This window comes from Phocoena phocoena, chromosome 19, assembly GCF_963924675.1.
Source record: "Phocoena phocoena chromosome 19, mPhoPho1.1, whole genome shotgun sequence".
Taxonomy (NCBI): domain Eukaryota; kingdom Metazoa; phylum Chordata; class Mammalia; order Artiodactyla; family Phocoenidae; genus Phocoena; species Phocoena phocoena.
The window spans coordinates 29,756,758-29,780,697 of record NC_089237.1 but is presented as its reverse complement, the minus strand read 5'-3'; the positions used below and the strand labels follow the sequence as shown (position 1 = coordinate 29,780,697).

At 40.3% G+C, this 23,940-nt stretch overlaps 1 protein-coding gene and 1 pseudogene across 1 annotated transcript in view; one reads left to right on the top strand and one right to left on the bottom strand.

Moving 5' to 3' along the window:
• The window catches only part of PPM1E (protein phosphatase, Mg2+/Mn2+ dependent 1E), a 184,151-nt gene that overhangs the window by 135,811 nt on the left and 24,400 nt on the right, over positions 1–23,940 (top strand). The window lies entirely within an intron of this gene.
• LOC136138336 (peroxynitrite isomerase THAP4 pseudogene) lies at positions 13,414–14,636 on the bottom strand (annotated as a pseudogene).

Sequence of the window (23,940 nt, the reverse complement as noted above, 5' to 3'; positions counted from 1 at the left end):
AATGATGCACCAAGAGAGGAGAGTAGTGAAGACTGTAGGGAACATGGATTAAAGGTCCTGGTGGAGTTAAATTGTTGACGTTCATATTCTGTAGGGAGTGACTCGGAAAGGTAGGAGCTGGTAGGTGGAGAGTGAGATGCTTGAAATGGGTATTATGAAGGTTCTTAGTAATGACATGGCCTAGGGGATGATCATGGGACTGACTTGAAGTGAAGGACAAGATCATTGGAGGTGAAGAGGCCCATCTCCTCTGAATGTTGGAAGGATCATCTTTGTAGACACTGAAATCACTAAAAATTTATAAGAGCTGTGGTGGAAGGACAGTAATGTAGGGGCTAAATATTTGAGTAATGAGACCATATGATGTGGAGGTCTGCTGAAGACTCTGATGGTAGTAGGTAGTGAATGAAATAGTCCAACAGCGTAGTTGTAAAGGGTTTTAGGGAGAAGGTAGGTGGCAATGACAAGCAAGAAACACATCTAACCTATCTCAAGGCCAGGTGATACAAGGGATGAAAGAAAAAACTGAGAGGGCTCAAGGAAAACAGTATCTTCAAGGGAGTCAAGTATCGGTAATGCAAGAAGGTGAAAGGAATGGAATACTCAGAGAAGAGGCTGAAGATATGAGATTTGTTAACGATAGACCTTTAGTTCCAGAGAGCACAGTGGAAGCGTTGGGGAGGTTGAAGAGGAAGGATGTGAATCCGGATTATTTTAAGGGACATACAGAGCTTAATGGAGATGAGAGACTGTGATATAAGGGATTACCTGGGAGATGTTGGCTTTTTGAGGTGACTGAGATATAGGGCATGATTGGATTGATTCTTGGAGGAGATGGTTCTCAAACCCTAGCCACTATGTCACCTAGGACTTCTAGATAGCTCATATAATAAAAACCGTCAGGCTTCCTGGTTATGCCATTGATTTATTTATTTTATTTCTAAAAGTAATGTTATGATTACAAATTCAAATAATACAGAAAAGTGAAACTTTTCATTTCCTACTGCTGCTGTCCAGTTATTTAGAAGTGTGTGTACATGTCAACACCTAAATCCCTTTTTAAAATACTGATACTATTCTCTTACTTGCTTCTTTCTCTTAACAATATATCTTGGACATCTGCCTGCAGCAGAATATATAGGTTTACCTTATTCTTTTTACTGGCTTTTTTTTTTTTTTTTTGGCTGTGCCACGCAGCTTATGGGATCTTACTTCCCCAACCAGGGATCGAACCTGTGCCCCCTGCAGTGGAAGCACAGAGTGCTAACCACTGGACTGCCAGGGAATTCCCTGGCTTTTTAATGCATTGTGTTCCATTGTATTTAACCAGTGCCCTATTGATGGGACAGTTGGATTACTTCTAGGTTATCTCTGATTGACTAGAACTAAAAGGAGGGAAAAGGACTGCTGCTTTTTATTATAAGTCCTTTTGTATTTTTGATTTTTTATATAGTTAAAAATATATTTATATATGTTTGTACATATATTTTTGGTTTTTTTTTTTTTTTTTTTTTTTTTTTTTGCAGTACGTGGGCCTCTCACTACTGTGGCCTCTCCCGCTGCGGAGCACAGGCTCCGGACGCGCAGGCCCAGCCGCCATGGCTCACGGGCCCCGCCGCTCCGCGGCACGCGGGATCCTCCCGGACCGGGGCACGAACCCACGTCCCCTGCATCAGCAGGCGGACTCCCAACCACTGCGCCACCAGGGAAGCCCTATTTTTGGTTTTTATATACGCTATCTAAAAGTTACAATGAAGAAACACAAATACTAATTCCCTTAGAGACCACAACCAATTAATTGTGCTGCCAGATTATTTTGTGTTTGTGTTCATCTCCTAATAAACTTTGCCACTCGTATTTAATTGAAGAGTAGCTTGAGATTTTAGAAGAAGCCCATTTAAGGAAAAACTGTTACCACTTACATGGCATTTGTCAAAATTGGATTGTCTTCAGTACAGCATAACAAAAACGAAATAGAATAAGAAAGCTAGATATCAGGGCCGATAGAACTTTGCAACAATATCTACAACTTCAGGTTTAAAGTATTTACATTAATTAAACCAACCTCATTTTCTAATGGAATTGACTTCTTATTTATTTTTAAATTTTTGGCTGCTTTGCGTCTTAGTTGCTGCGCATGGGCTTTCTCTAGTTGCAGCAAGCAGGAGCTACTCTTCATTGTGGTGCGCGGGCTTCTCATTGCGGTGGCTTCTCTTGTGGTGGCTTCTCTTGTTGCAGAACATGGGCTCTAGGCAGGTGGGCTTCAGTAGTTGTGGCTTGCAGGCATACTTGCTCTACAGCATGTGGGATCTTCCCGGACTAGCAATCGAACCCGTGTCCCCTGTATTGGCAGGCAGATTCATAACCAGTGGGCCACCAGGGAAGTCCCTGGAATTGACTTTATAATAGTAAATGTTATAAGTTCAAATGTATAAAATAAATGTGTACTTAAAACAAGTTATTCAGGGACTTCCCTGGTGGTCCAGTGGCTAAGACTCTGCGCTCCCAGTGCAGGGGGCCTGGGTTCGATCCCTGGTCAGGGAACTAGATCCCACATACCGCAACTAAGACTTCGCATGCTGCAACTAAAGATCCCGCATGCTGCAACTAAGACCTGGCACAGCCAAATAAATAAATAAATATTTTTAAAATAAATTTATTTATTTATTTTATTTTTGGCTGAGTTGGGTCTTCATTGCTCCGTGTGGGCTTTCTCTAGTTGTGGCGAGCGGGGGCTACTCTTCATTGCAGTGCGTGGGCATCTCGTTGTGGTGGCTTCTCTTGTTGCAGAGCACAGGCTCTGTAGGCACACGGGCTTCAGTAGTTGTGGCACGCAGGCTCAGTGGTTGTGGCTCGTGGGCTGTAGAGCACAGGCTCAGTAGTTGTGGCACACGGGCCTAGTTGCTCCGTGGCATGTGGGATCTTCCCAGACCAGGGCTCGAACCCATGTCCCCTGCATCAGCAGGCGGATTCCCAACCACTGCGCCACCAGGGAAGTCCCTATTTTTAGTTTTTTTGAGAAACCTCCATATTGTTTTTCACAGTGGCTGCACCAGTTTACATTCCCACCAGAAGTGTACGAGGGTTCCCTTTTCTCCACGTCCTTACCAACATTTGTTATTTGTGTTCTTTCTGATGATAGCCATTCTGATAAGTGTGAGGTGATATTTCATTGTGATTTTAATTTGTATCTGTCTGATTACTAACAATGTTGAGCATCTTTTCATGCACCTGTTGGCCATCTGTATGTTTTCTTTGGAAAAATTCTATTCAGGTCTTCTGCCCATTTTTTTATTGGGTTGTTTGTTTTTTTGATGTTGAATTGTATGAGGTGCTTATATATTTGGGATATTAACCCCTTATCAGCCACATCATTTGAAAGTATTTTCTCCCATTCAGTAGGTTGTCTTTTCATTTTGTCAGTGGCTTCCTTTGCTGTGCAGAAGCTTTTAAGTTTAATTAGGTACCATTTGTTTATTTTTGCTTTTCTTTCCAGTGCTTTAGGGTGCAGATTCAAAAAAATATTGCTATGATTTATGTCAAAGAGTGTTCTGCCTATGTTTTCTTCTAGGAGTTTTATGGTTTCCAGTCTTACATTTAGGTCTGTAATCTATATTGAGTTTATTTTTGCATATGGTGTTAGAGAATGTTCTAGTTTCATTCTTTTACCTGTAGTTGTCCAGTTTTCCCAGCACCACTTATTGGAGTCTGTCTTTTCTCCATTGTAGAGTCTTGCCTCTTTTGTCATAGGTTAATTGACCATTAGTGTGTGGACTTACTTCTGGTCTCTCTGTTCTATTCCATTGATCTATGTGTCTGTTTTTGTGCCAGTACCATACTGTTTTGATGACTGTAGCTTTGTAGTATAGTTTGAAGTCAGACAGCATGATTCTTCCAGCTCTGTTCTTCTTTCTCAAGATTGTTTTGACTCTTCAGGGTCTTTTGTGTTTCCATACAAATTTTAAAATTACTTATTCTAGTTCTGTGAAAAATGCCCTTGGTATTTTCGGTAGGGATTGCATTGAATCTGTAGATTGCTATGAGTAGTATGGTCATTTTAGTAGTATTAATTCTTCTAATCCATCAACACAGTATATCTTTCCATCTGTTTGTGTCATCTTCAGTTTCTTTCATAAACTGCAGTATATTAACACAATGGAAAACTTCTCAGCAATAAAAAGGAATGGACTGTCAATGTACAATAATATGGATGAATCTTAAAAACATTTTGCTGAGTGAAAGAAGACTTACATTAAAAAGTACATGGGGCTTCCCTGGTGGCGCAGTGGTTGAGAGTCCGCCTGCCGATGCAGGGGACATGGGTTCGTGCCCCGTCCAGGAAGATCCCACATGCTGCGGAGCGGCTGGGCCTGTGAGCCATGGCCGCTGAGCCTGTGCATCCGGAGCCTGTGCTCCGCAACGGGAGAGGCCACAACAGTGAGAGGCCCACGTACAAAAAAAAAAAACCAAAAAACCAAACCAAACAATAAGTACATGGTTTTATGAGTCTGTTTATATTACGTTCAAGAAGAGATGCAACTAATCTGTGTTGTGAAAAGTGAGACTAGTGGGAAGCTGGGGGTGGAGAATAACTGAAAAGGAGCATGAAGGAACTTTCTTGAGTACTGATGATGTCCTGTAGCTTTGTAGGAGAGTTACATAGGTACATGCACTTGTTGAAATTCAGTGAAAATACATATAAGATTTGTGTATTTTATTGTATGTAAATTTTGCTAGAACAAATATTGAATTCTAGTTAGTAATATGCATATTAAAATATTTAAGGGTAAGTATACTGATATCAGCATGTTGCTTTAAAACATAAAAAATAAGCTGGATTGATGGATTGATCAGTAAATAGATGGGTAGCAAAATATTAATGGAAGAATCTAAGTGATGAGATTGTGAATAGTTACTGTAAAATTCTTTTAACTTTTCTGTACATTTGAAAATTTTCATCATAGAATACTGAGAAAGCAAAAAGCATTTAATACCCTCAAAAGCAATTGCTTCCTTATTTACTTCACAGAGTGAAGCAATATAAGCAATTACCTTTGAAAATTAAGTTACTTATTATGTTTCTGGCTGGATGTAAGTTTTCACAAAACTAATATGAAACACTGCAGGATTTATTTATGTTACCATGTTATTTTGTTTATATATGTCATTGAGAAATTAACTTATCTAATCTCAACTTGTCATTTCAAATTCTGGTAAGTTTGGAAGATCTTAATGGGATAAATTGTCATTATTTTCAGTATCAGGAAAATTTCTTCCTACCTCTGTCCTAAGAATTTATTTGAGGTTCGATCACAATTTATAAGAACCAAGTACGGGACTTTCCTGGTGGGGCAGTGGTTAAGACTCCACGCTCCCAGTGCAGGGGGCCTGGATTCAATCCCTGGTCAGGGAACTAGATCCCACGTGCATGCCGCAACTAAGAGTTTGCATGCCACAACTAAGGAACCCATGTGCTGCAACTAAGGAGCTGGCAAGCTGCAACTAAGGAGCCTGCGAGCTGAAACTAAGGAGCCTGTGAGCTGCAACCAAGGAGCCCGCCTGCCGCAACTAAGACCTGGGGCAACCAAATAAATAAATATTAAGAAAAAAAGAAGCAGGTATTCGCAAGACTATTTGTTGGAATTTCTGTATAATCATGTGGATTAAAATCAAGTAGGAAAGTAAATTACAGCTTTTTCTCCTTGGTGATTTATTTAAATTCTGGTGAATGCAGTTGGTTTTGCTGCACATATGTTAGCTGTACAGACTAGAAAGAAGGGATCTACAACCTGCTACAGATTTTGCCTGGCTTCAGTTTTCCTTGGGCTTATTGGAATAATTTAGAGGGCAGGAAGAAGAATAAAAGGTAATTATAAACACTTTATAAATTTTGGTTGATTTGATATTTACTCTCAGTATTACTCAGTTGCTACAAATTTATATTTAAACAGGATCTCAACATTCCATCCAAAATACATGCAACCAATAACTAAAGATTTTAAGTTTACAGAGAAGAATCTGAGGGCAAAATGCCTGATACAGGGTCATAGCATAAATTAAGTAGCATAGAATAGGAGTTTAGAATTACAGATTTTTCTCACACATCAATTTTCCTTCTGGAATCATTTCTTTCCCTAATTTATTATGCTTCATAGTTGAATGTATTTGATTCAACTCATTGAATATGCACTCCTCAAGAAAGTATTATTTCGTTTTGTTTGCCATAGTCAAGAATCAAGATAGACTTAATGCATGTGCCTCAATATTATGCGAGTAATTATCACTCTCTGTCTGAAAAGCAGTTCAGAGAGTGATAAAAAAAATAAGGGCTCATTACAGACTTTAAAATAGTAGAATAACAATGACATTGTCTGCTTCTCTCAGAAATCGCCGGGAAAAAGAAGAAGGAGGATGAACAAGAAAGAAAAATACAAACTCCATCTTCAGTAAGAGTAGGATATATCTGTTAACACCAAATCAGAAAATTAAGGGCTACCAAATGCAACAAAGACCAAGTGGGTTTCAGAAAATGTGAGATAGAATGCTTTCATCTAAAGACCTCAGTGAAAGCCACTAAGGTGTATGCTCCAAAAAAGGTGGTATTCTTTGCGGGGGGGGCAAAAATAATTTTGGAACCTTTCACAGGCTACCAGCAGGGACTCCTCAATACCTAGTTTGGCACCAAGAAAGAAGAGAGGATAAGTTGAATGAGGAATTGGAAATACACCATATTTTTAAAAAATTTGTTTATTTGTTTCTATTTTTGGCTATGTGGGTCTTTGTTGCTGTGTGCGGGCTTTCTCTAGTTGCGGCGAGTGGGGGCTGCTCTTTGTTGCGGTGCGCAGGCCTCTCATTGTCGTGGCTTCTTGTTGCAGAGCATGGGCTCTAGGTGCACAGGCTTCAGTAGTTGTGGCTCACTGACTTAGTTGCTCCACGGCATGTGGGATCTTCCCGGACCAGGGCTTAAACCCATGTGCCCTGCATTGGCAGGCGGATTCTTAACCTCTGCGCAGCCAGGGAAGTCCCAAGAGACTCTGTATTATTAGCAGCTTTGTTGGCTAGGGAGAAGTCAAGAATAAAATAACTCCCTCACACAACCTTGGATCCTCAGGAACTTCATTTTGAGCTACATGAACCTCTTATGAAGAGCTGGTCCAGGAAAAACATACTTCATTTATAGATTATTATCATAAAGGAACCAGTAGGGATTTTATATAAAGAGATTACAATTTTAGAAAGTTGAAGTAGGGACTTCCCTGGTAGTCCAGTGGTTGAGACCCTGCACTTCCACTGCAGGGGGCATAGGTTTGATCCCTGCTCAGGGAACTAAGATCGCGCATGCCGAGCAGCATGGCAAAATAAATAAATAAAAATTTTAAAAAGTTGACATAAACAAAAATAAAATAAATGGCAATTGAAAAATATTCCTGATGAAAGTTGCAATAAGATATATTGTCTTGAATGATAATTTTAAAAAATTAATCTTGCAAGTTCTTTGATAAAACTAGAACTCAAGCAGCAATAGGTCAAGGAAGGGTTAGTGCAAAAGGTGAAGTTTAGCTAACAGAGCTTGAAAAATAAGGGGAAGAGAAAAATTAAATTGTCAATGAAATGAGGGGCATATTGGAAGCAGGAAAAAGAATAGATACTTTTGGAAAACACAGTAGGGTACATGGAGAGTAAGACTGAGAAAAAATGAACAAAATGAAATGGAACTTAGCCACATGTCTAAAAGGAATAAAGAACCAGTGTTAGATGTGGCACTTGGGAAAAGGAGAATAATTGTTGTCCTTGAAGAATAAAACTCAAGTAATACAATATAATATTTACAGGTATTTTTCAAAGAAACTGCTCAAAACAAATGCAGATTTGAATCTATAGATTGACAGGGCACATAATGAGTCAGGAAGAATTTACATAGAACAATTAACGTTAAGGCATAATCTAGTAATGTTATTGTACTGCAAAAAAAATTTTTTTGATGACTCCAGAGTAAAAGAATAAACATGACAGGGAGAAAGATTCAAATTGGCTTCAGAATTCTCAGAAAAGTTCAGTGTCAGAAGACAGTAGAGCAATGTAAAGTCCTCAAGGACCGAAAGTGTGACCTAAGAATTTTATATCTACTCAAACTGTTGTTCAGGTGAAAAGGCAATGTTTTTAAACATGCAAAAAGTCAGAAAATATAATTTCCCTAATGCCTTCTTGAGAAACTACTGGAGGACATACTTTAGATAACCAAGTGATGAAAATATAGCAAAAGACTTGATATGAGCATTGAATCCATAGGATTAATGGGGGGCTTACTATTCTAGGACAGAATTTATATATTATAAACTCTGACATGTAGATATTATATGACTCAGAAGCATTGGGAGGATAAGGGGGGGAGATAGTAGAAAGCTGTAAAACTATAGAGGATGTACTCTAGCAAAATCTAAAAAGCTAGTTGATAAGAAAAGAAGATGAGGGATCTAGGAAATGGGAAACCAAACACAGAAGAGCTCCATAAGAAAGTCCCAGGGTGTCATTTGTACAGCAAGACTGTAGAGTCCAGGGTTTTCCAGGAGAAAAAATTGAAACTGATTTGCTTGAACATATGGAAAATATCATTGAATCGTGTGCCACAATGTTGTTGGAGCATTTGGAAAAAATTACTGATAGGTATGTTGAAAACAAATCAAATGGGAAAAAGTGAGGCAGTCATCAACTCTAGGAAAAAAAAGTTGTACAAGAAAGGAGTTGTGATCTTAGTATACGCTTCAGAAATTCACACTATTTGTATACCTGGAAAAAAATATATATATATTTTTTGCTGTATGCAGGCCTCTCACTGTTGTGGCCTCTCCCGTTGCGGAGCACAGGCTCCGGACGCACAGGCTCAGCGGCCATATCAATATTGTATTCAGAATGTATATGTAACAGCTTATGACCTAAAGTAATATCTAGAAATAGCGATGTGGATTAGTAGAATCATTAAACAGCGTTCTATTTCTGGTTGTGTTTCAAAGAATAATTGTGTTTCATCTTAGTACAGCCCCTGTTTTTTAAAAAATATAATATAGTTGGATATATAATATTTTGTTAGGTTTCAGGTGTACTACAGAGATTTGACATTCGCATACATTATGAAATGATCACCACAGTAAGTCTAGCACCCATCTGTCCCCATACAGTTATTACAGTACTATTGAAGACTATTCCTTATGCTGTGTATTACATCTCCACGGCTTATTTATTTTATAACTGAAGGTTTTTACCTCTTTATCTCCTCTACCTATTTTGTTCCCCACCCCCACCCCTCCCCTCTGGCAACCACCTGGTTGTTCTCTGTATCTATGAGTCTGTTTTCATTTTTTTGTTTTTTAGATTCCACATATAATTGAGATCATACAGTATTTGTCTTTCTCTGTTTGACTTATTTCCTGAGCATAATACCCTCTACATCCATTCATGTTGTCGTAATGGCAAAATTTCAATTTTTTATGGCTGAGTAATAATATTCCATTGTATATATACACCACATCTTCTTTATCCATTCGTCTATTGACAGACACTTAGGTTGCTTCCATATCTTGGCTATTGTAAAAAGCGCTACAGTGAATTTCAGGGTATATATATGCTTTCAAATTCATACTTTTTTAAGGTATATACCCAGAAGTGAAATTGCTGGATCATATGGCAGTTCTGTATTTAATTTTTTGAGGAACGATCATACTGTTTTCCATAGTGGTCGTACCATTTTACAATCCCACCAACAGTACACGAAGATTCTCTTTTCTCCACATCCTCACCAACACCTGTTATTCGTGGTCTTTTTTTTTTGCGGTACGTGGGCCTCTCACTGCTGTGGCCTCTCCTGCTGCGGAGCACAGGCTCCGGTTGAAGAGGTTCTGCGGCCATGGCTCACGGGCCCAGCCGCTCCGCGGCATGCGGGATCTTCCCAGACCGGGGCACGAACCCGTGTCCCCTGCATCGGCAGGTGGACTCTCAACCACTGTGCTACCAGGGAAGCCCTCATGGTTTTTTGATGATAGCCATTTTGACAAGTATGAAATGGTATCCCTTTGTGGTTTTGATTTATATTTCCTTGATGATTAGTGATGTTGAGCATCTTTCCACGTGTCTGTTGGCTATCAGTATGTCTTATTTGGAAAAATGTCTCTTCAGGCCCTCTGCCCATTGTCTAGTCAGGTTGTTTGTTTTTGTTGGTGTTGAGTTGCATGAGTGCTTTGTATACAGTAGGTCCCCTACATATGAACCTTCAAGTTGCAAACTTTCAAAGATGTGAACGTGGTCTTCAGCAACTTAGTGACCCTCAGTGACAAGCTGGAGCTAGATCTGCAAGAGGATGACTTCATCAAACTCCTTGCTGTGCAACACGAGGAGCTTACTAATGAAGACCTGGTGGAATCGGAGGCCCAGAGAAAGGACACAGAAACAAGAAGAAGAAGTAGTAACTGAAGAACCGAAGAGACTCACGATGCAGGAAATGACAAGGGGATTTTCTTTATTTGACCAGGCACTGTTAGTTTTAGAGGCACAGGACCCGAGCGTAGAACGGTACATGAGGGTTGCAGCCGCCGTTCAGAATGCAATCCAGTGCTACTGTGTCATCTGTGACGAGAAAAAAAGAGCTACTACCCAGACATCACTGGATCATTTTTTCAGGAGGGTAGATAGAATTGAATCCAGCAAGGAACCAGAACCTGTGCCATCAACGTCAGGTGTGAGTGAAACTGCAGCTTGCCCTCCATCTCCTATCGCTGACGATCCTTCAGCTCTACCGTCTCCCACCTCCTCTCCCTCTTCCAGTAAGTCTTCTTGCCTGTTCACTTGGTGCCAGCCCCTGTATGCCAGCTGTTGTGCTGTACTACTGTGCTTTTCAAGGTACTGTACTGTAAGATTAAAAGTGTTTTCTTTATTTTTTGTGTTTTTTATGTATTATTTGTGTGAAAAGTATTATAAACCTATTACGGTACAGTACTATATAGCCGACTGTGTTAGTTGGGTACCTAGGCTAGCTTTGTTGGACTTATGAACAAATTGGACTTATGACCGTGCTCTTGGAACAGAACTCATGCGTATGTAGGGGACTTACTGTATTTTAGTGGTGGCTTTACGATTTTCTATATGTAGTATCAAGCCATCTGCAAATAGTGACAGTATTACTTCTTCCTTTCCAATTTGGATTTATTTTATTTCTTTTGCTTGTCTGACTTCTGTGGCTAGGACTTTCAATACTATGTTGAATAAAAGTGGGGACAATGGGCATTCTTGTCTTGTTCCTGATCTTAGAGGAAATGCTTTCAGGTTTTCATCGTTGACTGTGATGTTAGCTGTGGTTTGTAACTGTTGGCCTCTATTATGTTGAGCTATATTTTCTCTATACCTACTTTGATGAGGTTTTTTTTTTTTATCACAAGTGGATGATGAATTTTGTCAGAAGCTTTTATGCATCTGTTGAGATGATCATATGATTTTTATTCTTCAGTTTGTTAATGTGGTGTATCACATTGATTGACTTGTGTATATTGAACCATCCTTGCATCCCTGGGATAAATCCTACTCGATCATGGTGTATGATCCTTTTAATGTGTTGTTGAATTCAGTTTGCTAATATTTTGTTGAGGATTTTTACTTCTATGTTTATCAGTGATATTGGCCTCTAATTTTCATTTTTTGTGGTGTCTGGTTTTAGTGTCACGGTAATGCTAACCTTATAGAATGAGTTTGGAAGCATTCCTTCCTCTCCAGATTTTTGGAATAGTTTGAGAAAGATAGGTGTTAACTCTTCTCTAAATGTTTGATAGAATTCACCTGTGAAGCTCTCTGGTCCTGGACATTTATTTGTCAGGATTTTTTTTTTTTAAACTGATTTAATTTTGTTACTAGTAATTGGTCTGTCCGTATTTTCTATTTCTTTCTGATTCAGTCTTCAAGATTGTATGTTTCAGGCTTCCCTGGTGGCGTAGTGGTTGAGAGTCTGCCTGCTGATGCAGGGGACGTGGATTTGTGCCCCGGTCTGGGAAGATCCCACATGCCGCGGAACGACTGGGCCCGTGAGCCATGGCCGCTGAGGCTGCGCGTCCGGAGCCTGTGCTCCGCAATGGGAGAGGCCACAACAGTGAGAGACCCACGTACCGCAAAAAAAAAAAAAGATTGTGTTTCTAGGAACTCACCTATTTCTTCTAGGATGACAAATTTATTGGCATGTCATTGTTCATAGTAATCTCTTATGATCCTCTGTATTTCTCTGGTGTCAGTTGTAACTTCTCCTTTTTAATTTCTGATTTTTTAAATTTGAGCCTCTTTTTTTTTCTTGATGAGTCTGGCTTAAGGTTTATCAATTTCGTTTATACTTTTAAAGAACCAGCTCTTAGTTTCATCAATGTTTTCTATTTCTTAGTCTCTATTTCATTTCTGCTCTGATCTTTATTATTTCTTTCCTTCTACTAACTTTGAGTTTCCTTTGTTCTTCTTGTCGTTTCTTTAGATGTAAGTTTAGATTGATTTTTTGAGATTTTTCATGTTTCTTGAGGTAGGCTTGTGTCACTAGACTTCCCTTTTAGAACTGCTTTTGCTGCATCCCATAGATTTTGGATCACTGTGTATCCAATGTATTACTGTCACTTTCTCCCTATTTGTTTGTTAATATTTGCTTTATGTATTTAGACGCTTCTGTGTTGGGTGCATATATATTTACAATTGCTATATCTTCTTGTTGGATTCATCACTCTATCATTATGTGATGTCATTCTTTGTCTTTGTTATAGCTTTGTTTTAAAGGCTACTTTTTTAATATAAGTATTGCTACTCCAGCTTTCTTTTTGTTTCCATTTGCATGGATTAACTTTTTCCATCCCCTCACTTTCACCGTGTGTATGTTTTTTTTTTATTTTAAAGAAATTATTATTGATGTTCGAAATTATTTAACTTCAAGATATTAGAACATGAATGAAAAAACCTCCACATGATTTTAAGAGTCTCCTGTAATTTTTCTAATAGTTTACTATGTCTGTTTTATTTTAGATTTAGATCCTAATTCATTAGGATTTTATGTTTGTGTGAGATATGCAATACAAAGGGATTTCCCCCATTCAAGTGGAAAACCAATTGTCAACCATTCATTGAGTAGTTCTGGCTTTCCCAGCTGACGTGAAATGCCTTCTTTCTCACTGGCTGAACCCCCTTTCCTGAGATGCCTCGTGAGTGTGCCTTGAAGTGAGTGAGGTAAGCTCACCAACCTGGGCTCCTCTTCTACAAGGCACAGCTACTGTCATAGCCTCTGCAGAGACAGCAGGGAGCATGCAACACACAGAAGTGCTCAGAGGCCATCAGCAAGAACCCCGCCCCATAATAACCAGGCAGCGTGGGAGCCTCAAGGCTCCGGTACTGACCACAGGGTGGGGGCTAAGGGGACGGCCGCCTGCTCAGGTAGGGGAAGCTTGCTCTCTTCAGCTGGTCCCGCTTCTCCTGCAGCTGACCCGCCTGGCTGTCCAAGTAGCTGACCCTGTGTTGCAGGGTCTTTAGCTTGCTGTTCTTCTCCTCCTGCTCCCATAGGAAGCACACCTTGTTCTTGTTCTGCCAGGATGAGAAGCAGCAGGACTGCAACAAACTGACGAGTTTGTAGGCCCCCAGTGCTGACAGGATGCTCTCCTTGATGAACATGGGGCTGGTGTCCCTGTGCTCACTTAGCACAGCTTCTGTGCCTGGCTTCAGGGTAACATCTGTTGGAGGGGTGGAGGGGCTCTGGGAGGGCTTCTGAGGCATTGCTGTGAGGGACAAACTTGTGGGGCTCTGTGCCAAGCCCTTGTTGGGCCCCAGGCTGGTTTTGCTGCAGTCAGGCTCCATGTCTCTCTTCAGCCTCTGTCAGTCAACAGGCTCTCAGGGGACAGAGAGCCTCTTTCCAGCATGCTTGGAGGAGAAACTGTAAGAATGAAGTGAGCCAGTAAATTTGCAAGCCCCGGATACTGGGGGGATAAAGTCATCCATGGAAATGCCACTCTTATCTACCAGGCCCCCATCAGGGGAGGTGGTGTTCTGATTGCCAGCATCTACAGCAGACATGTTTGCTTCTCCCTGGCTGTCTAATGCTGCGCTAGCCAGATGGGCTTCTGGAGTACTTCCAGAGGCTGCTGCACCAGTTTCTGACTGGTGGCTTCTGGGCTGGCCCTGGGTGCAGTTTTACCCTACAGTGCAGCTTCGACTTGCAGGACTCCAGCTTGACCGCTGGGTTTTCTCTTGAGGATGTTGATGACCCTGCAGCTCCTTGCCTGTCTGCTTCACTCACATGTCCCCTCAAGCCCCCTGAGGCCTTTCTGGTATCCGTTCTCCTGGTGCATCCACGGCCTCCAGCCCCCTTCTTCTCAGTCAGGTGGAAGATGGAAGCCATGGCCACGATCTTGAGCAGTCAGTGCTCATCCTCCAGCCCCGTGGAGAAGCTTTCTTTGGTGAAGTGTTCACTACTGTGGAAAGACTACTTAGTGGGGGTCCAGTTATCCTTCTGAACAGCCTTTAATAACTGGATCAGACGTTTTGAGTCCCTTAGGGGGAAACCTGTGGCAGGAGACAGCGTGCTTCTCCCCCTTGCCCTGTCAGTTGGAGTCATTTACAGCTGCACAAAAGATCACCATCTCGGGCCTTGGGCTGCCTTGCCACTGCCAGGCTCCAGCCCTTGCCTCGTTGAGCCCAGACCAGGGCAGGACCGCCCTGAGGGGAGGGTGCAAGGCAACATGGCTGCAGGACATGGGAGCCAGGCACACAGCTCCCACTGTATGGCAAGATGGCAAGATGGCGGCACCCAGCTGCCTGCCACCTGGGCAACCGGCCCTAGGCCTGTCTTTGTGTGTCTTTAGACCAGAAATGAGTGCTTGTAGGCAGTGTATATATGGGTCTTGTTATCCATTCAGCCACTCTATGTCTTTTGTTTGGCGCATTTAGTCTATTTACACTTAAAATAATTACTGATAGGTATGTACTTATTGCCATTTTGTTTTCTGGTTTTTTTTTAGTTCTTCTCTGTTCCTTTCTTCTTATTTTGCTCTATTCCCCTGTGATTTTTTTATTTTTATTTTTTTTGCGGTACGCGGGCCTCTCACTGTTGTGGCCTCTCCCGTTGCGGAGCACAGGCTCCGGACGCACAGGCTCAGCGGCCATGGCTCACGGGTCTAGCCACTCCACGGCATGTGGGATCCTCCCGGACCGGGGCACGAACCCGTGTCCCCTGCATCGGCAGGCAGACCCTCAACCACTGCGCCACCAGGGAAGCCCCTCCCCTGTGATTTGATGACTATCTTTAGTGATTTGTTTGGATTCCTTTCTATTTTTTCTCTATGTATCTATTGTAGGTTTTTGGTTTGTGGTTACCATGAGGTTCATATATAACAGTATATATATATATGTATGTATGAATGATTATTTTAAGTTGATTATCTCCTAAGTTCAAAGGCATTCTAATTGCCCTACATTTTTACTCCCCTCACCACATTTAATGTTTTTTTGTTTTAATTAATTAATTATTATTTGTTTTTGGCTGTGTTGGGTCCTTGTTGCTGCACGTGGGCTTTTTGTAGTTGCGGCGAATGGGGGCTACTCTTTGTTGCAGTGTGGGGCTTCTCATTGTGGTGGCTTCTCGTTGCGGAGCAAGGGCTCTAGGCACGCGGGCTTCAGTAGTTGTGGCATGCGAGTTCAGTAGTTGCGGCTCGCGGGCTCTAGAGCGCAGACTCAGCAGTTGTGGCGCATGGGTTTGGTTGCTCCGCGGCATGTGGGATCTTCCCAGACCAGGGCTTGAACCCGTGTCCCCTGCATTGGCAGGCAGATTCTTAACCACTGCGCCACCAGGGAAGTCCCCACATTTAATGTTTTTGATGTTATATTTCACATCTTGTTGTTTTGTATATCCCTTAATTACTTGTAGATATAGATGGTTTTACTCCTTTTTTTTTTTTTTTTGGTACGCGGGCCTCTCACTGCTTTGGCTTCTTCCATTGCGGAGCACAGGCTCCGGACGCGCAGGCTCAGCGGCCATGGCTCATGGGCCCAGCCGCTCCGTGGCATGTGGGATCTTCCCGGCCCGGGGCACGAACCCGTGTCCCCTGCATCGGCAGGCGGACTCTCAACCACTGCACCACCAGGGAAGCCCGGTTTTACTACTTTTGTCCTTTAACCTTCCTACGAGCTACATAAGTGATTGATCTATTACCTTTACTGTATGTTTGCCTTTACTAGTGAGATTTTTCTTTTCATAATTTTGATATTTCTAGTTGTGGCCTTTTCTTTCCTGTTTAGAGAAGTCCCTTGAACAATTCTCTTAAAGCTGGTTTAATGGTGCTAAATTTTTTAGCTTTTGTTTGTAAAACTTTTTGTCTCTGCTTCAAATCTGAATGATAACCTCGTCGGGTAGAGTATTCTTGGTAAGTTTTTTCCTCTTATCCCTTTGAATATATCATGTCACTCCCTTCTGGCCTGCAAAGTGTCTGCTAAAAAGCCAGCTGATAGTCTTATGGGAGTTCCCTAATACCTCACTAGTTGCTTTTCTCTTGCTGCTTTTAAGATTTTCTCTTTAATTTTTGCCATTTTCATTATAATGTGTCTTGGTATAAATCTCCCTGGGTTCATCTTGTTTGGGCTTCTCTGTGCTTCCTGGACCTGGATGTCTGTTTCCTTTCCCAGGTCAGGGAAGTTCTCAGTTATTATTTCTTCAAATAGTTTCTCTGCCCCTTTCCCTCTCTCCTCTCCTTCTGGGACCTCTGTAATGTGAGTGTTATTATGCTTGATGTTGTCTCAGAGGTTTCTTAAACTATCCTGCTTTCTTTACAATTCTCTTCTCTATTGAGTTTGGGTGATGTCCACTACTCTCTTTTCCAGATTGCTGATCCATGCCTCTGTATAATCCGATCTACCATTGATTACTTCTAGTGTATTTTAAAATTTGTTATTGTATTCTTTAGCTCTGTTGGGTTCTTCCTTATGTTTTGTCTTTGCTGAAGTTCTCGCTGTGTTCCTCCTTTCTTCTTCCGCATTGGTGAGCATCCTTATGGTCATCACCTTGAACTCTTTATTGGGCAGATTGCTTATCTCCACATTTAGTTCTTTTTCTGAAGTTTTTGTCTTGTTCCATTGTTTGGAACATACTCCTCTGTCTCCTCATTTTGCCCAATTATCTGTTTATTTCTATGTGTTAGGTCAGTTGATTATGTTTCCTGATCTTGAAGAAGTGGCCTTTTTTAGGAGACAGCCTGTGGGGCCCCACAGCACACTCCCCTCTGGTCACCAGAGTTATATGCTGTAGGTGTGCTCCCTGTGTGGACTGCATGGTCCCTTATGTTGTGATGAGCTGACTGCTGTAGGTGCACTGGTAGGCAAGGCTGGCCCCTAGTCTGGTTGGCCGTGAGGCTGTGTCTTGTGCAGTGGCTGTGCGCCCACTGGATGGCAGGTTGACTCTGCAACCCAGGAGGTACATGGGGCTGCTGCTGGCCTCCTGGTTGTTGGGCTGGGGCCCCCCGTGGCTGTCTGCACAGCCTAGGGGGTTTGGAAGCCCCTGCTTTCTTAAAACGGGTCAATGGTTTAAAAATATTGGTTGAATTAAAGTTCCTACTAAAAAGCCATACATATTTAAAATTTTTGAATACATTATCTCTTAGTGAAAGGGACTAGAGATAGCATAAACCAGTTACTTGAGTTGACAACAAAAGTGTAAACATGACCATAGTTCCTGTTTGCCAATGGTTATCACCTGTTTACTAATAGTAGCCCAAGTTTCATAGCCTACATGTAAGAACTCAACATCGTGTTATGTGACATACTCTTATGTAAATGTATTGATTTTCTCCTCTTAAGGAACATTCATTCTAAGAAGTTAGGGAATGGCTTAAATATATATCGATATAAATCAGAAAGACAGAAGTTTATTCAGCAAATACTTATTGATCACTGTGTGCCAGGCACTGATCTGAGCATCAGACATCAGTGACCAAAAGTAGACAAAAATATCTGCAGTCTAGTGGGAGAAAGAATGCAGTCATAAAATAAATGATAAGCATAATCAATAAGAAATGCATACTGTATACAAGAAATTGATGAAGGCTATGCAAAAAGAAAAAGACAAGACTTACAACATGATAAGAGGAATTCCAAGGGCAGGAAGAAGAGAAAGAACCATCAAACGAGATTGAGAAGACAGAATCCTGTGAGTGACATAGGAGAGTGTGATGTTCTGGAAACCTAGAGAAGGGAGTTTATCAAAGTAGAGGGAATAATCAGCAGTCAGATGCTTCTAAGTGAGTCAGATCTGAGAACAGGGTGTAGGAGTTAGCAACAGGAAGGTACATTGATGCTGTTGACAAGTTTCAGTTAACTTGTGCACTTTAATTCCTTTTGGTCATGGAAGAGTAATGACGAAGAAGAGTACTGCTAAGCTCTCTTCTTTTTGTGGTCTTGTGACACTAGTGGTAGTTTGATCTCTGGTAAATGTGTAACATCTAGGTTGCCATTCACAGAAAACTTAAGATCCTGTTGGCTATGCTTCTGTATCAACCTGGTCAGAGTGAACAGATGATTGTTAAGATTACACTGATAGCAACAGTAGGGAATGAAATTTCTGTTGTAAGAACCCCAAACCCAGCACCTCAGGAGCCAGTCATTTGGTAGTTGGCATTATATATATTCAAGGCTAACTAAGAGAATCTGTGATGTGTGGGCATTATAATCAGCTGACTCCAGGTGGCGTTCCTGGAGGCTGCTATAGAAAGAAAGAAAATAGCTTAACGAGGAAGGAATTCAACCCTGAGTTTAACTCCATTTGGTCCACTAAGAAAAAGAATACCAAGTCTGGTGGAGAATTTGCCTTCTTTATTTTAATTTAATGTGTATTCTAGATTTAGAATACATATGATTAACCTGGGGGAGGGGAGTGATCAGAAACTTAACATTTACATGTTGTCACCCTAGCAAGGGCATATTGAGTAGACAGCATCATCGTGATATGTGGGCTGAGGTGAGGCTGCTCCAGATGAGTTTCTCTCAGAGTTAATTGACGGAAACTACCCACCTTCAAGAATTTTTATTACCTTAGGAATGCTATGCCAAGACTGCTGAAACACAGCTGTGGGTGCTGTGCTGACGCCCACATTGCCAGTGTCAGGAAGGATGTACTTTTAAACCTCTAATTTCTCTAATAATGTCTTTAGTGATTTGCGTAGGTTTGGCATTGTGAGGAAAATGCTTCCTGGCTTGGTTTATGACAAGAATTCAGTTTGCAGTCTTAAAATGTGTATTGTCTTAATATGCATGTGGAAGATACTAACAAGTTAGAAAAAAGATCTGACTAAAATACTATCCTGTCCATCTAACAAAACTTACCCACCCATGATATTTGAAAATAAATGAAAATTAAATGTTTTATGCTAGAATAATCTATTTATCTATTGGTTCCTGTTTTATACCAAGATGGCAATATATAGTGCTGAAAGAGAGCCAGCTTTCATATTCAATTCCAATCGGACTCCTTTCCTTTTCTCTAATGGAAAAATTGGATTGGACTCATGTCAACCTATAGAGTGGAGGCAGAATAAGCTTTTGTAAATAAATATCTTTAAAGAGGTAAGAAATAGCACTCTTTTTAAAAATTTATTTATTTATTTTCGGTACGCGGGCCTCTCACTGTTGTGGCCTCTCCCGTTGCGGAGCACAGGCTCTGGACGCGCAGGCTCAGCGGCCATGGCTCACGGGCCCAGCCGCTCCGCGGCATGTGGGATCTTCCCGGACCGGGGCACAAACCCATGTCCCCTGCATCGGCAGGCGGACTCTCAACCACTGCGCCACCAGGGAACCTCGAAATAGTACTCTTTTGCTTGAAATATAAAGCTTCATAACCAGTTGGTAACTATATTATTTTATAGATGTTTATGGCATGCTTCTTTTAATATATAAAATCTGAGGGATTCTTTCCTAACTGGTAGATTCACTGCAAGGATTGATTATATTTATCAAAATAAATATACATTCAGCTTTTAAGTAGACACTAGTACATAAAGCAGAATATCCCTATATTGCTTACAAAAGGAATATATAGAATTTATTTCCATTCTGCTGGTGTATATAAAAACATTTGTTTGGATCTGAAGTGTGTTAATTTTTACCTTTACATTGCCTTTGTCCCATCTTACAAATTCAAAACCTTATTGGAATAGAATCATAGAATTAGAATTTTAAACCTGGAAGAGACTTTAGAGTTATTTTATTTCAATTTCTTAATTTTTCTATTGAGGAACTAAAATCCAGAGAATTTAAGAGTCTTTTTTCAGGTTACCCAGCTAGAATTAGAACCCAGCTTTCTAACTCCTTATATTTATGCTATAACCTGTCTCCAAAAAGTTAGTTGAATAGCAATTAAATAAGTTGGCAGAAACTTTAGGTCTCGCTTGTGTTTATGTCCAGGCTTCAAAGTGATCCCTAATTATTCTTCATCACTTAAAAAAATTCTTGCAAGCACATTAGGTGAAAGTAATGCTAGGGATTCTCCTATGACTTGGTGCTGTTATGAAATCTAAAGAAATCAATGCTCATCTAGAGCAAAAAACATGAACATACTCAGTACTGAAGTTTTCCTTCTTTGTGCTCCACTAATTATGATAATGATTTGAGTAGTTCCATAATGATTGTCTTAGTCTATTTGGGCTGCTTTAACAAATTACCATAGACTGGAAGGCTTATAAACAACAGAAATTTATTTCTTACATTTCTGGAGGCTGGGAAGTCCAAGATCAAAGCCTGGGCAGATTTGGTATCTAGTGAGAGCATGCTTTCTGGCTTACAGATAATTGTCTTATCCTTGTGTCCTTACCTGGTGGAAGGGACAAGGGAGCTCTCATGGGTCTCTTTTTCATAAGGGCACTAATCTCATTCATGAGGGCTCCACCCTCATCACCTAATTACCTCCCAAAGGTTCCACCTCCAAATACCATTACATTGGGGATTAAAATTTTAACATATGAATCTGGGTGGTGGGGGGGACAGACTTTCAGTCTGTAACAATGATTTAACATCCACCTCATCCTTAAATATTGCTCCCAGATATACTCTATGGCTTTTTAAAGGACTGATTTGGGAAAATACTGATTAAAATAAAATAGTATAAACACTGATAAGTACTGAACTGTTCAAGGTCACTAGGACACAACTGTATTTTTATAATCCAAAATCTTCCACCAGGCATGTTTTGGGTTGTGGTTATTTCCGAAATAGAATTGAGGAGTCGAGACTGACCTACTCAGATAAATAGTCTGAGGATAAAGATGACACTAGCCAATTTGAGCAGCAGGGAAGAAGAGTCAGAACATTTATGAATCTGAGTTTTATTTTGTGTGTCTGAAGAACTATTGTTAGCTTAAAGCAAGACCCTGTGCTTTGTTTACAGAGTTCAGTGTATGAAGTTTAATAGAGCTGGATTTCTGCTTCGCAATACATAACATTGAAAAATTTCTGTGGATATCCACAGAAATCCAAATATGCATTCATGTATTCATTGACAAATAGCTTTAATGAAGTGGAATTTTTTTTTTTGTGCTTTTGGGATCCTAATTCCCTGACCAGGGATTGAACCCAGGCCCTCGGAAATGAGAGCAAGGAGTCCCAACCACGAGACCACCAGGGAATTCCCGTGAAGTGGAATTTTTTTATGTATGTCACTAAACTTAAAAATTAAAATTAACCAGGGAATTCCCTGGTGGCGCGCAGTAGTTAAGAACCGCCTGCCAATGCAGGGGACATGGGTTCGATGCCACGGAGCAACTAAGCCCATGTGCCACAACTACTGAGCCTGCGCGCCTAGAGCCCGTGCTCCACAACAGGAGAAGCCACCGCAATGAGAAGCCCATGCACTTCAATGAGGAGTAGCCGCCGCTCACTGCAACTAGAGAAAGCCCGCGTGCAGGAATGAAGACCCAACACAGCCAAGAATTAATTTAAAATAAATAAATAAAATTTAAAACTAACCAGACCCCTAATGATATCTCAACATTGTTCAAAAGGTGTTTATGCATATAGTTCGTATATGACTTAGACATAAACTAAAGATTTTATTTTTATCTATGACTATATAAAGTCTGTACTTGTATTCCCAAAACAAACAAGAAAGTAACAAATTGGTATGTATGAAAACGTATTTCCGTTTGTTTGCAGGATGTGAATTGCTTGAAGATAGGAATGGTAATAAGCACTTAGAAATATCTGTTAATATAAGTAAATAGCAAAAGAGTGTTCTTGGACTATATTTGAAGGGCCTGAACAAGATTAATTTGATTTTAAAAGAGCCAGTCCCCCAAAATGACACATACTGCAAAAGTTAAAAAATTTCTAATCATACTCTTCTTCAGCAATGTTCTCAACATAGTAACATTTGTAATCCCAGTTCCCCAGATTGCCTTGATTACTGGCCCTCCTCTGATACTTGCTATGTAATACATTTGCCAAACTTTAAAACTCTAAAACCTGCTGTATAGGGATCTTTCAAGTATTGTATGAGAAATGATGAAAGAAAGCAGTTTGCTATGTTATTATCATGTTAGTTTCTCTTGGTAGTTCTCTTAGAAATGACAAGCTTTAATGATAAGCTTTCATTTGAGTTGATCAAATATTCTCTGATGTGACTATGTTTTAAAATATATTTGCAATTCTGATTTTTCAGAAATAATCACTTTCAATCAGAGTCAAAACCATAGGAACTTATTCATGCTGAGTGTTGTAGCTTTTTGACATGTAGGAATAGCTGATGTGGGTGAGGTGTCTAGCTTGATGTTTTATCTCTAGCTATTCGTCAGCTAATCCTCCTCCCTACTTCACTGAAAATATTTTCATTCTGTCTGACAAAAAGTAAAAAGTTACATTAACTGCGACTAAAAATGTATTGCAGATGACACATTAATGAGACTAATGGTTCTTTCCTTATTCTCTGAAGTTTTCACATTCCTACCTTTGGTGAACGAGATCCAGATAGTTTAATAATTATACAAAAGATATCCTTTCTGGGGGCAACTCTTGGGAACAAGGTTGCAATAAAGGTTTTCAGGTTTTTTTAAACATTAATTTTAAAACAGCAAAGGGACCAAGTAAATGTTATAACTATATACTAAAAGTCCACTTGGGCAAAATATCTGGATGTGTCCAGTTAATCAAAATAAAGCGTGATGAAAGGTAAAGACAGGCAATGCTGACAAAGAGTTTAGGTCTATGAAGGAAGATTTTGACTCATCAAGAAAAATTCGGTTAACTTAGCATGAAAGGAGAAATGGTAATATTGTTTATAAAGCATTTGGATTTCAAAGGATGCCATCAGTTTATTTCATAATTGTTAAAGGGTAGTAACTTTAAAAATTTTTTTCGTCATAGTCAGGATTCAGTATATACTTAATATATATCTGGAATACTTAGCTTTACCTCATGCACCTTATTCTAGTTCCTTTTTTAAAAAAAAATCCTGCTCACAGTTCATAAATTGATTTACCCACTAATGGATTATAATCTACAATTTGAAGAATACTGATGAATGATAAACAGGATTTTCTAAGTTTTTTACTTTCCCTTGGGGACTTAGAACATAAACATTTTAATTTTATCTCTTTCTAAACCACTCACTTTCTTGGTCCCACCTAAACCTTGTTATCACAAAAATTGCACCAGCTCCAAAATCATACACACAGGTATCCTGTTCTCAGACTACAACAGTCCATCCTTTTAGGTTATATGCCCAAGTAATACCACTACCACTAAAATTCTTTTTTTTTTTAATATTTCTATAGTGTTATTTATTTTATTTTTTGGCTGCATTGGGTCTTTGTTGCTGCGCGCGGGCTTTCTCTGGTTGCGACGAGTGGGGCCTGCTCTTCGTTGCGGTGCGCAGGCTTCTCATTGCGGTGGCTTCTCTTGTTGTGGAGCACGGGA